This window comes from Haemaphysalis longicornis, unplaced genomic scaffold (assembly GCF_048455015.1).
Source record: "Haemaphysalis longicornis isolate Haplotype H1 unplaced genomic scaffold, Haemaphysalis longicornis Haplotype H1 scaffold_2, whole genome shotgun sequence".
Taxonomy (NCBI): Eukaryota; Metazoa; Arthropoda; class Arachnida; order Ixodida; family Ixodidae; genus Haemaphysalis; species Haemaphysalis longicornis.
In genome coordinates, this window is record NW_027526295.1 from 168,447,256 (window position 1) to 168,464,958 (window position 17,703).

The window sequence follows — 17,703 nt, forward strand, 5'->3', positions numbered from 1 at the left end:
GCCGTTACACGTTTATATTTGTACACCCATTGGTGCTAGGGGGTTCAAATTCGGTACAAAGTTGCTGTAGAACTTTATGAAAGAGCAGTGTGAAAGTATAAGAACTTACGCGGCAGATTTCCTAACGAAAATATGATATTTCGCCCAGCTCCGTCCAAATACGTCCATCATGATGTCATGGCGGACACTAAGTTACGACACTTGGTTACGGAGGGGGGAAAGTACAAACAAGTTCAGCGCTACGTCACGAACGCTGTGTCCACGTCGGGCTAGAAATAGTGAGCCGACCCTGGGTGACACAGGTAGCATCGTTAAATTTGAATAACTCGACAACCGCTGGGTGCACAGAAAAGTACCACTTACTGTGACCGCCCGAGCAACGTCTACGGAATTATCTAGTCGGTTTTCATGTAGAAAATAGGAAATACAGTTTTTGCCCCCGTGTTGTGGTGCCAATGTTTCCGGATTTTAGAGAGAACAGGGTTGCCTATCGAGTGCGCAGCCCTGCCAAAAGGTCAGCGTCGTTGGCGGAGCTCACGATAAACACTTTTTCGGCTTAGAATAGGGTTAAAAGGGGAAGGAATAATGCTAATACACCTTCAGCGGCCTTTTTGGCCAGCTGAGCTTTAAACTAGCTACTTTTTCGTAGGTATATATTTGAGCATACCTGTAGTTCACTTTTATATCGTAGGTATATATTTGAGCATACCTGTAGTTCACTTTAAAACTCCCAGTAGTCAGTGGACCGGTCACCATTAAGCCTGCGTCTCAGCTTATTCCTTCAGAACCACGCGTATAAAAAAAGCGAAACCGAGAAACGTAATCTCAATAGCGCTGCAGCAGTGCGCGGCAACGCCTGCAGCGGAAACTTCTCTCGCTCTCTCTCTTTTTCGCCTGGCTCTCTCAGCCCAACCCATGCAGGTACGGAGTGCTGCCTGCTCCGGAAGTAACCATCATTCCGGATACCTTAGAGGTTAAACTAGAAAGGTTCAATCCTGCTAGGAAATTTTTTAGGTACGCAAGGAGCCTTTCCTCACCAGTGAAGGATCTGGCCACCCTGATGTAGTCGTTGGCCGCCACCTCCCAGACTGACCAACTTAACTCTCGGCCCTCAGTCGCCAAGAACTATAGAGAACCTGTCCACGGTGGCGGTAAGAACCGTGATTCAGCGGATGAGACTAAGAATCTCTGGGTCCGCACAGACCGTCTTTGGAACTTGACCATGGCAATGGTCAACGCACGTACGCTGCCTAGCGAGGGAAGCTTAGCGCTACTACCAGAAGAACTCTAGGACGTTAAGCGCGATATTATACGGTTAAGCGAAGTTAGAAGGACAGCAGACGGCTTCGAAGAGCTTATTAGCTGGCATATTCTGTGCTACATGGACCCCAGCAAAAGGACGAACACGGGGTGGGATATTTATCCACAGAGAAATAGCAGATAACGCAGAGGAGGTTTTCAGCATTAGCGAGGGAGTCGCGGCCGTTGTGATCAAGCGAAACAGGTTAAAGATAGCACAGGCCTGTGCACACACATCCAGCTACGATGACGAAACCGCAGATAGCTTCTACGAGGACATCGAATCAGCAATGAAGATGGCACCACAGTTAACCATTGTGATGGAAGACTTTTACGCGAACGCCGGTAAGAATTAAATGGGAGAATGGTCAGTGGGACCTTCTTGGGAATAGACAATCGCAACAGTAAAGGAGATACACTAGTGGTATTACACGAGATAATAAAGTGAGGTTGATGGACCCATTCTTACACAAACGAAACAGCACATAGCATAGCAAAAAGAACACATTCTTATACTCTTACACAAACCGTATAGCCTTTTAGAAATCGTTTCGGCTTTAGCGAACACCATGTGTATATAGTGCAACAAGAGCTTACTAAACCGCTTAAACTGGCGACGTCATCGTGCATGTGAGGATTGGTGTTCATGAGGAAATCTGTTGGGGAAGCGATATTTCACATTCACCAGCAAAATATTTTAGACGGATGTGCGACACCTGCGCTGCCCCATGGCTGTATTCCGGTAGTGCACGCGATGAAATGTAAGAGCAGGCACTCTGCCGGTGTAATCATACGAGACAGAGTTTGTCGCTCTACAAGAGATGTCCCCACCTTACCATGCATCAACGTGTTCAAGTGCAATTACTACGCTTACTTACGCAATATAAGAACTACCACCATGTTAGACCGTGGTGTAGCAACTTCACACCATGCTACAAACAGCACGGGAAAAAGGGTAGAAATGTGGTTCTTTTTTTAAGTGTTGAGACTTTGTATTATTGTATTAACAATCATAGTGGCTATACTCTTACAGGAGAAATTTAAGGAACTTTAATGTGCCAGGGCTTTGCGAAGTGGGTTTTAGTAACCCATAAAGTTCGTACAATATCTGAATTGATGTGACAGCACCCGGACGTAGGGCAATGCAGCAGCCGTTGTGATCTCTTGTGGCGTAGTCAAGTCTCCTAAAATGAAGGGTCAAATGCTTTGAACCCCTTAGTGAATGCTACTATTGTAATATGACAAAATACAGCGCTTAAACGGGGACGAAGAAAGGAGTCCACAAACACAGCGCTCGTGTTTTCGAACGTTTCTTGTACACGTTTAAGCACTGTTTTTGTAGTATTAAGAATCAACTAGCCCAAATTTAAGCCTTAGTTATCTAGTTGGGATTAAAAAATCTTTGAGCAATAGGTAAATCCTGGATTTTCTTTGATATGACATAAGCGTGCAAATCCCGCTCACCCATTCAATTTTAATTATCGACAGTGCAGAGACAACCCGTGCTGACTTTCACCAAGCTTTGAATCGATGATCAACAAGCAAGAAAAATCCTGGTCAATAATATAGGTCGCATAAGATCGCCCAGCCTAAAATGATGCCACCGATTTTTAACAACTTCCATGTGATCGACGGCCATAGATGGCCCTGTTCTGATTAACGTTTAAGTCTTCTTCTGGAAAATAAGAGAAACTTAGGTTTTAAACAGGACACCACTATATAAAAAACCCTGAGCTTCTCGAAACCAAACTATTTTCCACGAAGTGAGCAATTTTTATGGAAGTACTGTACGGTGTTTGGCAAGGACCCCGAATGGGTACAAAATAGATCGCATGGGACATGTATAAAGTTCACATCAAAAGGCATGCCGGAGCTTCCAAACTGACGAAGTTCTAATACCCCGGTATGAAAACGTTTGTGCATGTGCTCTTAATCATTGAAATTGAAATTTGAACTTTCTTTATTGTGAAGGTTTCACAGGTAGAAAATACAAACAACAACGTCCGGGTCCTTAGCCTTCGGCTAGTTCTGGACCAATTCAAAACATAGAAATTGACATAGGCAGCCCGGGAGCCCGGTGGTTGCATTTTTAATGGGTGTTCGTGCTGGCTAATGATGGCGGTAGGTTTACTTTTTGGAGGCTGCTACCTATCTCTCTTAGGAGAAATAGGTTTAACTACCGATGCTTTTGTTATAGTCGTAACAATTTTTGAAGGGGGTGTACTATGCAATGAAGACCACTAACGTGCATGCACGAACATTAATTAGTGTTTTCAGCACCTTCCTCCAATCGGCAGCACCGCTCGTGAGTGAAGTTCCAAGGAGTAAAGTTACATTCCGTAGCAAGAGGCTACCTGTGGCCGTTCTTTTCGGGCACCATGTGAAGGGGGGATACGTAACGGCTCGAGGAAGCTCGTGTAATGCCAAGTTCCTGCGGTTCTCCCAGTGTGCACGGGCGATCTTCTGTCTGTCGGGAGCGATACGTCGTGGGTAGAAGAAAAAGGGTGGTATGGTAGTTGTGACATTTCCACGAAGCGAAGGAAGGACGGCGCGGGTTTCTTCAAGAAACAAAATCTATTGGATCAAACTTGTGCTCTTCTAAGAACTCAAAGTATACACGAGCGATGAGCGGAGAAGGAGCAGTAAAAAAATGACGGGAATAGGCGAGTGTAGGCGAATCGAATGTCGTGGGGTTTGCCCTGCGAGCATTTATCTTGCCGTGTGAATATTACGGCGAAAGCTTTCTTAATGAGAACGATGGCATTCTGTGAAAAAAACTAATGCATTTCCCCCATGGGCTTTGGCAGGATTTTGTCTTGAAGGGGAACAAACTCGTTGCCCCCGCCGTAGGAACAAGGGGGGATATAAGTAAAATTACACATCATCCGAAGGATGTAACGTCGAATGCTCGTTTGTGCGAGTACGTTTTTAGAAATAAACAATTTTAAGCGTTCAGTTTTAAGACTTCTTTTAACAGTCGTACATCACAATTGGCTATTGCAGCATCCGTTACATTAGAGCAACATTTATAAGAAGGCACAGGTTTTTGAAACAATTGTCTCGCACCGACCAGATATATATCATGTAAAATTAAATTATTTGTAGAGAAAGATTGAGAAAAATTTGTAGTTTCATTGTGAAAACACTTTATACAGTCACTCATACTTAAAGATAAGCACCAAACGTCTACAGGCACGCGGATTCTAAAGTGGCTATCATTGTGGGTGCCCTTTGATTCTCCTTTTGCGTTCGTTTCGCGATGCTGCGGAAGAATGCCGAGTCCATTCAGACGACCGGTGGACCCCGTAGAACGAAGCCAGGCTTTCACACGCCGGATCACGTTAAACGAACGCTCGAGCAGGACCACACATGGCGGGGAGTATGAAGGCCTTTTGCCGGGCGCGACTTATATCGGGTATACTTGATTGAGTGTGGGGTTTAACGTTCCGAAGCTACGCATGGGCTATGAGGCGCGCCGTAGTGGAGGGCCCCGGATGAGTTTTGACCAACTTGGGAGCTTTAACGTGCACCTAAATGTCAAAAAACGGACGTTTTCCTTCTCCCCTCGATCAGAAAAGAAGCCACCGCGGCCGGGATCAAACCCGCGCCCATGGGCGGCGCAGCGAAACGACATAGCCACTGAGCCAACCGCGGTGGTTTGATATCAGGACGTGTTTCCTCAGCGAATGCCAGGAAGTCTACGGGGTATTTTTTGAAGTCGTCGTTCTTTCCCGATCGACGGCAAAGTTTAACTCCACGGCCGAAGTTGTCCAAATGGTAGTATTTCTTAACTGACTCGCCGAGGTTCGTTTTTAAATCTTGCTCGTTCCCTCGGCCCCTTTAGGTTGTGCATTAAATATAAAACAAATACAGTGGTATCTGCACGTTTTTTATCTTGTTCTGATAGCCGCGAGTCCAATTAAGAGACGAAGATGCTTCGCGTATTCTTCCGGACTTTCGCAGTGTTTGGACGGCCTGTATTTCAAGTGCAATGATTCGCAGCACACCAAATTCTGTGCCAAGCTGTTCTGCTGTCACCCGATTCTCTGAATGATTCTCTGATTCATTCTTGATATGTAGAACACCTACCTCTAGCTCGGAGAACATCGCGAGACTCATTAAATAGCTCTCCCTGGGAGAACCTGATGGGCGCCCTGCCAATATGCAAGGATAAAACTAAAATGCAGCTTTCGAGAAGCAATCCTGAGTATGCTTTCTCGAGTATAGGGTTAGAACAAAATACCTCAGTAATGTATCCAATAAGCATGTCCCTCTCACGTAACGGCCCAACTTTATTAGTCATGCTGAAGCCAGGGTTACGCGGTACAAGTAAATTTGTGTTAAATAACAAAAACAAGAAATCACTAATGAATTAGCTGTGATTAGTGTTTTGCCCGAAATTGGGTGTAGCCAATAATTTCGGACGCGGAAGACTCGTGCCAGACTTTTGTGTCTGATGGAGTTTCCCCTGTAACGGATTATTTCAGGGCGAAGCTATGTGGAGATGGCCCTGCGATGGTGGAGGCTGCTGAGATGTGACAATGGTGGTAGAAATGTCTTCGTATTTGGGATCGTCAGGAAAATCAGCATGAGGTACATTTCAGGTTTGCAAAAAGCTAAAAGGGACGAGCGTCGCACTTGTCTAAAACAGCTCCGAGAAGCTTCGCCCTTCTCTAAAACATCTCCGAGATCATCACAGGCACTTTGGCGTGCGGAAGCTGCGAGGTGACATAGCCGGACTTTTCTCTTCCCGTTCTCTCTACCCTACGAGGTACACATTGCGGCCACGACTGGCTTAGCTAGGTGACAGGGATTGGTTTTTGGGCGCCAGGCCAGCTGAACTGCTGGATCCTGGTGCTGCCGATTTTAGGATGCCTGGAAGGGGGTTTGTTGGTAGCGAAGCGCAGACACCGGAATGAGTTGTCCAGGTTATTTCGGACAGACTAGTCTTCGGTCTCTACTGTCTCGAGGTCACTGCTGGCGAGGGTGACAGTGACTGATGAGAGACCATACGGGCTGGTTGGTGGGCGGTGGTCGCACCGATTCCTGATTACAATATTGATATCCCGCATTGTTGAGACGGTCCAAGCAGTCGCTCAGCAAGCGGGTCTCGCGCACCCAGCACGATTGTCGTACTCGCCGGCAGTTTCCTGGACTGGCCTCACTCGAGCCCGCTGCATTATTATGCATGTATAATTGGTTGAGCTGCCTACTTGGCTAGTTATTTAGAGACAGTGGCCCTAACTTTTGTTGCCAACGGCTACGTATCCTTATTTTTGGTCCAGTACTTCCTCGCCATGGGCCCACGCGAGTAATGAAGCTGTGTTCACCAGATCCATGCCCCACTATTGTGAAACAGCTTCCCCGTTCTTGAAGTCTACTATTCCTGCATTCTCTTCTTTACCATCGTCAAACGCAGGCCCTAGCAAACGCTACGAACAGAACAATCACCAATATGCTCATTATGTTTTCAATGCGCTTATTATTGCAACCAAAGCCTTAAGTATAAACAAACGCTTGTAATGTGGACTGAACATACTGTGATTTTTTTTTCATATTTACGTCATTTGTTGTCGATTTCCGTTGGTTCGTTGATCACATTCCAAGTTGCTTCGAGCCATCTGCGAGCGCCTTCGCGGTAGAGAGAGCATGTTACCCTCCGATCAAATAAAACGCATTGACGAATATTGTACTCCCTAATGCGAAATTTGGGCGCAGCGTGAGCTGCGGTCATCTGGGTCACGGCGTATATCTGCATATTCTGAGGAAGGAATCGAGAGATCAGCGAATGCAAGGCGGCGCACGCTACTCTGCCGTTATCTCGGAGCCCGTCGCCGTGTTTTAGCCTCCCGAGCAGATGTCACGTGATTCGGATTAGCCACGCACGGAGGTGCAGCGAGCATGTTGCAAATCGTGTTTGAACCTTTCTCAAATGTCAGGTTTATGGATTAGCGGCAAATCGAACAGCGTCTGGTGGCGCTGGTGGTGGCGTCTGGTGGTGGGCCTTAGTGGCGACGCATGAAACAAGAGTGAGGGGGATGCAGTGAGAGAGATGACGCCATAGCTGTGCGGCCCGCCCTCCTCCTCTCTCCTCGCCAGACGTTCTTCTCCATTTTCTTTCTGCCATCGCTGCTGCGTTCGCTCACTCCGTTACGAAAACATAATCGCCCACGCCGCGAAACTCAGGTAACGGCTGCCCGAGGGCTGCGCCCCAATAATTTTTGTAGTGTTGTATGTAATCTCTAAGGAAGTGGCAAATAGCTCGCATCCTTCGTACAGAAAGAAGTTAATCCTGAAATGTAACGTACGGCAAAAGCGTCTGCACGGAGGGGTGTGGGGCAAGTGAAGCGGTCATCAACTAGGTGTGACGTTGTTATCGAATAAAGCCGTGCGCTGTGACCCTCTTTGCTTCTATGGTGCAATCAAGTCCTGAGAATGGCTCGCTGCGGTGGCCCAGTGATTAGGGTGGTTGGCTATACTGAGCCGAGAGACCGATTTTTGATCCCAGTAGCAGTTCCGCTTTTCAATGGAGGCGAAATGCAAAAAAGTGCCTTCGCTGGCGATATCAGTGCACGATATCAGAGCTGGCGATATCAGAGCCTCAAGTGGTTTTTCGGAGCCGTCCTCTAGCGTTAATAGACACAGTCGTTTTGCGGCGTTTAACCCTATAACGCTACCCAGATCAGCCCTGAAATGTTTGCAACAATACATGCACTTATTGGGGACCATGGCACTGAAAAGAGGAAGCGCTCAGTTGACTTACGCTCAGTTGACTTACGAGTTAATTGCACTTTCCCGCAACTCGGTGGCGGCGCGCTAAGACGCTACAAGCATGCTGAGGGTTAGGCGTGCTTCGCAGCAAAGCAAGCACGGCGTGCTCCCGCGCTTTAGCAGACGTCAGGAAGCCCCGCCTCCCAGCCCCTGCGCGATTGCGCCGCTTAGCTTCGATGTGCGGCCGCCGTTTGTGAGCTGGTGCTCCGCCGAGCACGGCCACGCTGCATCGTGTTCGCAGTGCTTCCCACCAAGAGTGACCGGACCTGTACGTTCTGATTTCAAATAATAGCTTCCGACCAGAATGTTTCCAGCAGCAAACGCACAGAAGCGAGCTTTTTGAATACATTTTACACTACCCTTGATGGGCACAGCATCCGCCGTTAGGCGAGAGGGGTCGTTAACAAATAACCGAGGCATAGCTAAACCAGGGTGTACAAGTTAGGCACAGAATTCCTTAAAAAAACCTCTGCTTTCCAGGAAAAATGCCACGAGCAGAATTCCCATGGTAAAGGCGTCTAGGGGTGGTTGGCTTAGATCTTTGTTTACACTGTCTACGTTCCTGATGAAGAAAACCTCAACAGAAGCGCCACTCTTTCAGCCCTTTTCTTGAAGTTAGGGTCGCTATGAACATTTCGGATTTGTTATCAGCAATTTCACTACAGAAAAAAGGAAGCACGAAAAACGCAGTGGGGCTAAGGAGGAGTGGGGAAGATGGGGAAGTGGGGGAGGAAGGAGTGGGCAAGTGGTGGGGAGGAGTGGGCTTAAGAAGAGGTGGACGGCAAGTGCTCTTTTTGCACCCCCGCCCACTTCCATGATTTCTCCATAGACCGGTTGGTCGACCGAAAAGCTCTCATAATATCTATTGACACACGGTGCGTGCGTGAAGCCAGTCTTCCATTGTGTGTAAATGGTTGCTTGAAAATCGCGAAAAAGGGACTGTGCTAGATCACTCAATGCATGCATGGATCTTGAAGAAGGAGTACAATAGTAAACATTTATCTGATAAACCACGTATCGGTATACACTTTGAAGGAACCTCCACCATATGCGAAGGGTTCGCCAGCCTGACCCGGCCTGACGAAACAACGCCGACACGAAAGAAACAGAAATCGCCGGTTTATTCCGGGACAATAACACAAGCAAACAAAAAAAACGAGGTGCGTAGAAATATCGCCATAAAGCAGAACGGTCATGCGAGCAACGCGACACTCAATAACGCACCGCACCGCTTTTGCAGAAAATTATACGGCGCTTCCACGAACAGTGACCACGATGTCCGAGTCCCTTGTTCCAAGCTGCACCGTGGGCTCACCACATGTGCTCGTTAGTAGGACACCCGCCGTGGTGGCTCAGTGGCTAAGGCGTTGCGCTTCTGAGCACGAGGTCGCGGGTTCGATTCCCGGCCGCGGCGGCCGCTTTTCTGATGGAGGCGAAAAGCAAAAACGCCCGTGTGTGCGAGATTTCGGCGCACGTTAAAGATCCCCAGGTGGTCAAAATTAATCCGGAGCCCTCCACTACGGCGCGCCTCATCGCCTGCGTTGCGTCGGCGCGTTAAACCCCAACAATCAATCAAATCTGTGCTGGTTAGTCCAAGCCGGTCGGGGGTCGTGGTTGCAGTCGTCTGCCCCTTTCTGCTCTCATCGTAGCCATCCGCTGCCGTCGGTCTGTCCCGAACTCACCTTGCTGCACTCGCGAGCGCCACTTTTAATTTAGACTTGGTGGTTGTGCGCCTGTTCCGGGTTTGCTGCGCACTACACAAGTGTTCGTTGCGCGCTCACTGCCTATCGTACGGGTCACATCCAACGTCTTTATCTGAGTTCGATGCGTGCTCACCGCACTGTGATCACGATGCGCGGGGCATGCTATCGTAGGGGCTAAGTCCCTACAACTTAGATCTTTCATGCACTATGCGTTTGAATACTGCGCGAAAAATCATCGCATTGTTTAGTTCTTCTCTTGAGATTTGGGCAGGGGCCAGACACTTCGGCTAGTTTCGGTATTGGAAATAAGTGATTGATTGTGGGGTTTAACGCGCCGACGCAACGCAGGCGATGAGGCGCGGCGTAGTAGATGGTTCCGGATTAATTTCGACCACGTGGGGATCTTTAACATGCGCCGAAATCTCGCATACACGGGCGTTTTTGCTTTTCGCCTCCATCGGAAAAGCGGCTGCCGCGGACGGGAAGCGAACCCGCGACCTCGTGCACAGCAGCACAACGCCTTAGCCACTGAACCACCGCGGCGGGTGGTATTGGAAATAAAGTGTCGCCATGACGCTGGTAGCCAAGCGAACAATCAGAATCTTTTGCGTATGTGGTTTTATCTTAACAACGTACGCAGGAATAATGTAAAGTGATGCTATTATGTATAGAAATCAAATGTGTTCTTGGCTATTTCCTTTGTCTGACAGGCTATTTATTTATTTAGTCGCTTCATTCGTTGTGCCGACGGGCGGCGCTTTCGCTCTTATATCTTCTGCAGCCATCCTGTCGTCGGCTCCTGCTGCGTTTAGTGTGTGCACGTGTAGAAGTTTTGTAGTACGCCTTGAAGGTGAAAATTTTGGTGTCTGTGATTGTTTTCAAAATGTCAGAGAAATTGAGAAAAGGACACAAGGCGTCATGCGCTGCGGTGGGGTGCGACAACTCGGGGAGGAATAGCACAGCAAATTTTTTCGCTCCCAGCGGACGGCAGGTAAGGATACTTCTTACTCAATCGAAGTTATGAAAAAGCAAGCACTATCCTTATCAAAAAAGCTGCAGGGCGAATAAAAAAATCTTCCGCTCTTGCGTTACAATGAATTTTTTTTGTTAGGTACAATGCATGTTTCTGTAATGTTGTACGCATGTGGAGCTACTTGACAGTTTCTCAAGATCCGGTTGATGCCAGCGGACGCACAGATGGTTGCTCCTTTTTTTCCACGAGAGGAAAGCTTACAAATTATGTTTGACGAATGTGCCTAAATGCTGCTTTGACGAGCCGGTTCGATTTTAGAGCGTTCCAACGACCAAATTTATATAGTGACATTATCACCTTTGAATGTTTATTAATACTAAAGAAGCCACCAAAATTATGTACGTAGCAGCTGGCAACTGGAATTGCGTGTTACAAGAAGTTTGAGTTACCTGCGCGACGGCCGAGCAGCGCTTAACTTTTCAACCTGTGCTAGGACGAATTTTAAAGAAAAGCTTTACTACTTTCGTCCAGCGAATTCGTGGAGGATATGCAAATGACCTTTTGACCGGAGACACACCCCCGGTGACACACCCCTCTACTACTACTACTAAGTGGTTCAAGAGAAAAGGAAAGGAAATGCACTGGGGATATTATTGAGCCCAGCTGGGGGCTCACCTGCATACAACCCAGTGCGGGGAGGGAGGGGGAGGAGGCGTATATAAAGATTATAGAGGAGAAAGGGGGTGATATAGGGATAGGTAGGCGAAGCGCGTCGCGTGATTCGCCGGGCTCGCTGTTTGCGCCTGCGGGCGCCGACAGCGGTCGCCACCGTCGCTGCGGCCGAAGCAGCTAACCACCCCCGCATCCTCCCATTCATGTTGCGCTGTGTCGTTTCGGGCAGCGTGACTCGCCTCGCACCCGGCGATGAGTAACGGTGCGTTCGCCATGAATGAACGCCGCGTTCACCCGGCCTCCTTCTGTGAGCGTTGCACGGAACCGAACGGCTTCGAGACGTGGTCGGCAATACAGCTAAACCATACACTCTAAACTTTTTTTCCACCCATATACTCCCTAGAGGTTCTTTTTCGCCTGTCCTCTAGTGATCCTCCTTGTAGGAGGTTTTTTACTACATGGAACAGGGAGGTTTTGTTTACCTCCTCAAAACAGGGTGTTTTTAGGTGATAGAAAGGAGGTAGTTAGGGAGTGTTAAGAAATGTTAGGGAGAATTTAAGGAGATCAAAATGGAGTATTCTTTGCTTCCTCAAGGCGTTTTTAAGTGATGTTTATGGACTTTTTAGGCGGTTGAATAGGAGCCTATTATGGCTCCCTTGGGAAGTACTTATGTTATTTTAGGGGCGTTTTGAGGAGGTTGAAGGGAAGCATTTACTTCTTTGGCATGGAGTTTTACGTTTTGTAGGCCTCGCGAGGGGAGTTTTTAGGAGGTTCAAGGGAAGCATATATTTCTTTTGAATGGAGTTTTGCAAAGTTGGGGCGGTTTTGTAGGCCTTCCGAAAGGAGTTTTTTCAAGGCCACAAGGGAGAGTTTCTAGTTCCCTGCGGGAGTACTGATTTCACACGGTTTTTCTCGGTTCCAGGTTTATTTCAAACGAACTTTCGCATACAAGTTTACATGGTACATGGTGTACACAAGGAGGCTCCGAAATAAAAACTTAGGGCGACCTCCTATAAGAAAGCAAAAATGGTAAATTGCTAAAAACACGCCAGTTAGGAATGGAAGACAGCAATAGAATGCTAGTTGAACAAACCGTAGAATTAATATTACTACAAGAACTGGAAATACGCGAAAAACAAAGATAGGCGCAAACACAACCACATGGTAAGTGAAATCATTATATAATAATAGCGGATCGAGAACGCGTCAGTACTTATCAGAACTTATCAGAACGCATCAGCACTCAGTACACAAAGTGAAAAAAATGGTTGCAGTGGTTTACAACAACAAAACATTTTCAGTTGGTGGTGAAATGAGCGATCTGTGTGCTAGTTGAACAAACTGTAGAAACAATATTACTACAAGAACTGGAAATAGGCGAAAAACATATAGGCACAAACACAACGGCATGGTAAGTGACATCATTATATAATACTAGAGGATTGAAAACGCGTGAGTACTTATCAGTACGCATCAGTACTCAGTACACAAAGTGAAAAAAATGGTTGCAGTGGTTTAAAACAACAAAAAATGTTTTCAATTGGTGGTGAAATGAGCGAGAGCTGTGTAACGATTTGATATTGAAAGGTAACGAGCATTTTGTAGATGGTAAAGGTACAAGAGATAAATGATGTAGGAGACAGACAGCAATGAGATGGCTATGGATAAATGAGTAATATAAAGAACGAGAAATATGCTGCGGAAAATACCAGTGCGTTTTGATAAAGACACAAATGCGCCAAGAAAAGTGACCCAGTCTGAGGGGTTAATTGCAAGGATATAGAACAGAATGGGTGGTATCGCGACAGCTTCTTCAAGGTGAGAAGAAGCAGCCATGTAATTCGTGTTTTTCCGATAATTTTTAGTTGATTCATTTGGCACCAGTTGCCAACATTAGTTAGATAATTGTTTCAAGTTATATTAGTTGGTTAATATTATTGCTTCACTAAAAGATAGCTGTATTATCAGCATACAGAAGGGCCCATCAAATATCCCCTGTTCAGTAAAAAAAAAGAAAACGTCAGAAACCTAATACGAAATTCTTTAAACTACTATCCAATGATTACAGGATTGAAAACAAATAAAATATTTGTGAGGGATATTGATGCGATAAAGGTTAATTAGTTCTAAATCCTTCACACGTGGTTTGGTGCTCGCAAGGTCGAAAAAGACATATTCCACAAACGTTAGAGCTCTGTGTGCCTTCTTGGGATATTGAATGTTGAAAACCCAGAACGATGCAAACAGACTACACAGTCCTCCCAGTAAAGATGATGCAGTCAAGACACTCTGGCCATCGATGCGGAGGCTAATTTCCCCGTTCGCGGAATGCAGACAGGGAGTCAAAGGAACATCTACCTGAAAAAGCAAAACAGAAAAAAAAATGCCCCACATGTAAAATTCAAAACAGACACTATGGTTAAATGAACTTAATAATTCGGTACAGTAATAAAATTGTTATGCCAGGTTCCCTGCGAAGATTCAGTACTTACATTAGGAATGCAAAGGCTTCATAAAACCAAGTGCCAGTACATTAACCATGGTGGCTTTTGCAGCAATAAAAAAGATATTACTTCCGCACAATATACTCGATCACAACTTTAAATGATAGTGAAGTTAAAATGCAAGTCTCTCTAGGTTGATAGATTAGCTCACGGAGAACACTATTATATCCCTCTTACACCTGGCATTTTTTTTAAAATAAGGTTGAAACTAGCAAAAACACGTTTTCACCGGAAGGGCTTAAGTGGCCTGACGCGCACAACTTCTTTCTTGGCTGCCGCTGGATGGTGCTACTCGTCCATACTTGGGGTGGCAGTACCGCTTTCCAAGGGAGCATGCGAGCTACGCATGAGAAAATCGTTCGACGCCAAAACTTGCGGGGCCTCAAAAGGCCAATGTTTTTCTTCAGTGAAGCGTAAATACTGATCACAGGTCCAATGGAGAAACATTTTGCTTAGTGGTCTCGAACGGCAAATGACAGGGGAGTTTGGGGAAGCATGAGCGATTTGACCGGAACTGACCAAACTGCTTGGTACGTGGTAATGTTGTATTCAGTTGCTTGTATACTGCTATTAATCACTGCTGCTTCACTTGCTGCCGGTTTATCCTGATGCAAACAGCGACTGCAGTCGTGTTTGCGTCACGTTTGATGAGCAGTTGAACAGCGATTTCTCAGCACTTAAGGCATCTTGGCACTAAAGCAATGCTGAAATGGCTGTGCGGAGGTCCGACTTCCGTTTGAAATCAACTTGCTGGTTGTATTCAATGACCCTTTAACAAGTTACCCTTATGCCTCATCACTGCAACCGATTGTTCCTCCGTGTGGTGCAAAGTGTGTTACTGTGATTATTTTCAACGTGAAACGAACCATTTCTGTGATTTGTAGGACTGATTCTGCTATTAATTACTGCAGTGACAACAAGCTATGAAAGAAAATCCCGCCATCTCCACGAAGTGAATGATGATGAGAGGGGCGAATCTAAAATGCTTATCAGCAGACAATGTGACGCATTCAGTGCAAGCTGCTTTCATAGTGTGTGCATTGACATTAGGATATGGCCCCCTGGCAGAATGATGCGCTGCGCGAGATTTTGCCGTACCTAAAAGGACAGGCAACTCATTTTTACGGAGTATAGGATCTGTAAAAGGGTTGCGAGTTGGGCGAGTTGGTAATTATGCATTGCGAAAAATAAACTGCGCGCAAATTAACGAGGACAAGAACACATGAAGACGGCACAAGCGCACACTCGCAACTAGTTTATTATTGCACAATTCAAAGCTTTATATGCCCAAGCGCCCAATTGCCGCGCCCCCAATGCGTCACAGTTCTCGGCGCACTCAGCCGAAAATACTAAAAAACCGTAACAACAAAACCACAAAACGAACTTTGAGGCGTACGAAAGGCGAAAAATCAGCAAAGATAACCGCATCATACATGGATGAAGACCCTCCTCCCACCCCCAACACGCATTCCCAGAAGAAGCACCGAAATAGCGCTCAATGTGCGTCTAAATATGCGACTTCTCGATTAAGCAGGGCGATAGGGGATGACTGATACATTCGGAACCAGCTTTTCTGATGTGGCTGGCTTCTACAATTTCTCGCGTTTGCTGGTTCTTATGTCGCAAAAGGATGGCTGTGCGCTCAAACACAGGGACACAATCAGGTCTGCATGCGCGGTAATGAGAAGATAAGTGGCTCAGGTCACGTTGAAAAATGAAAAAAAAAATATACGGTACTTTTAGACGTCGTACGCTCGAGCTTGTGACAACGTACCCGTGTGCGGCTCTGTCCTGAAGTTCGGAGAAATGCAGGCGGGTTGTGTTATATTTCTCGTCTTGCATTACGCTTTCTTTTATATATTAGCGCCCGCTTTCCCGATCTCTCTACCTTCCTTCCCGCTTCCGTCTGACTGCGCTGGTTTTCGCCAGCACGAAGTAACCGTCACGTTGCTTTGAAACGACGCCGCGCGCGACAAACGATTTTATCTCGAATGCCCTGTTACAAACCGGCCTACAAAAGTATGCGAACGCATACCCCAAAACCCACAAACAAGTAAAATAATACGAGTGTGCGCTTTTTTCTTTGCCCGTGCGTGTACGAGCTGTGAGCGGCACGGGTACCCGGGTACTTCGCTGTTAACCCTATCCAAACGTTTGACAAACGCATCGACTGATGAAAGACCACTTACCAGCGAGCTGTCCACACCTGTCGCCGTATCCAAATGCTGTTTGCGGCTGTTCCTCGTGTGACAGGAGCACATGAAAATCTTTCCACCAAATGGCACTACTAGTCCTTCACAAATACGAAAAAACGACGGCCCAAGGCGAGGCTTGAAGCTCCGGCCGCGCTGAGTCACCGGCCGCGCTGCGTTGATACACAGAGGTTGTTTACATCCGGGCAGCCAGTCGTGCCGCCAGGGCAAGTTGAGTCGCTGCAGTCGGGTGCGTTGGCGCGCTGGCACGAGAATTTAAATCGTCTGTATGCGCAAGCAAGCGAAGCAGATGAACATTGCAATTGTTTGCAACGGCGAGAACTGCCTCTTCGTTAGCAGCAGAGTTTGACAACACCTATCGCCAAAATAAACAGATTGAGACAACGCGGCCGCGCTCTCTGCCTGTGATCGCGCTGGTTGAAGCATCTATACGGGTATACGTACGGTATTGGTTTTGTAGCTGCGTGCAACCGTCGCGTCCTGCTCACTCGTTCTGATTAGCATTAGGCCACGGTTGAAGTGCTGGTGCACGGAGACAACAGAAGACTAACATGGCGACCGCCCGCTTGAGATGATTACCTCAGATAGGGCGTTTATTGTGGACGTGGTAGTATATAAGGAACGGAACGCCATCTCACAAATGGTGTTAAGTAGTTCTAAATCCTCCCTTTTGCTACCTGGATGGGCAACGGTACTACCATGGAGGTTCGTCCACTTCTTTAGATCATGCCTAGGGAGTACATTTTTTGCTATAGGTACTTTTCAGGGCACATTACTTGATTAAAACTCCATTTCCGGCTAGTTTGCGTTTACAGTGTAGGTTAACCAAGGGAAACCAAGACTCAACCAGACGACGCGAAGCTTTTGCTTTGCTTATCCAAGGTGATCGGAGCTAAGGCGCAGCCGTTTTTTGTACCTTCTTTGCACTCGGACAACGTGTGTTATTATGAAACATCGTTTCTGTAGAATTGTATTGTGTACAGCGAATGAACGCGGTGACCTCTGCAGCAAGTTTCTGTATACGATGAATTGTACGAAGATGTCTCTTGTGTTTGTGTAACCGACACCAAATGCGAACATTTCTACTTAGTATGCGAGATACGGAGGTGTATGCTGTTGTGGCATGTATTGAATTTCTTCGTTTGCGATACGTGGCTAATTAAGTCAGAGAATAAACCACTTTTTCCTCCTCCTCTTGCTTTTTTCCCAAACAAAATTGTCACGCTTAAAAGTGTGCTGGCTCGCGTGTATTGAACTATGAAAGGTTTCCAAACAAATGTTGTGTGCACGTGCTGAGAGCCCAAGCAAATTAGCAACTGAAAGCTGTCGAAAACAAGATGTGCAGCAGCAACACAATCTGAAAAGAAAAATGCAAGCGGTGTTTGCAGTGCTGCCAACCAACACAGCCACTTTCCCCTAGCTCGGAAGAAGAAATTCCTCAGATTTCCCTAAATTTTTGCTGAATGCGGTTATTAGAAGTTTTCTCTCAGATACTGTGTTTAGCGGTAAACACACGGAGCGATTTTTGCGCGCAACGCGGCGAAAGATTCTGCAGGGATCCGCAATCG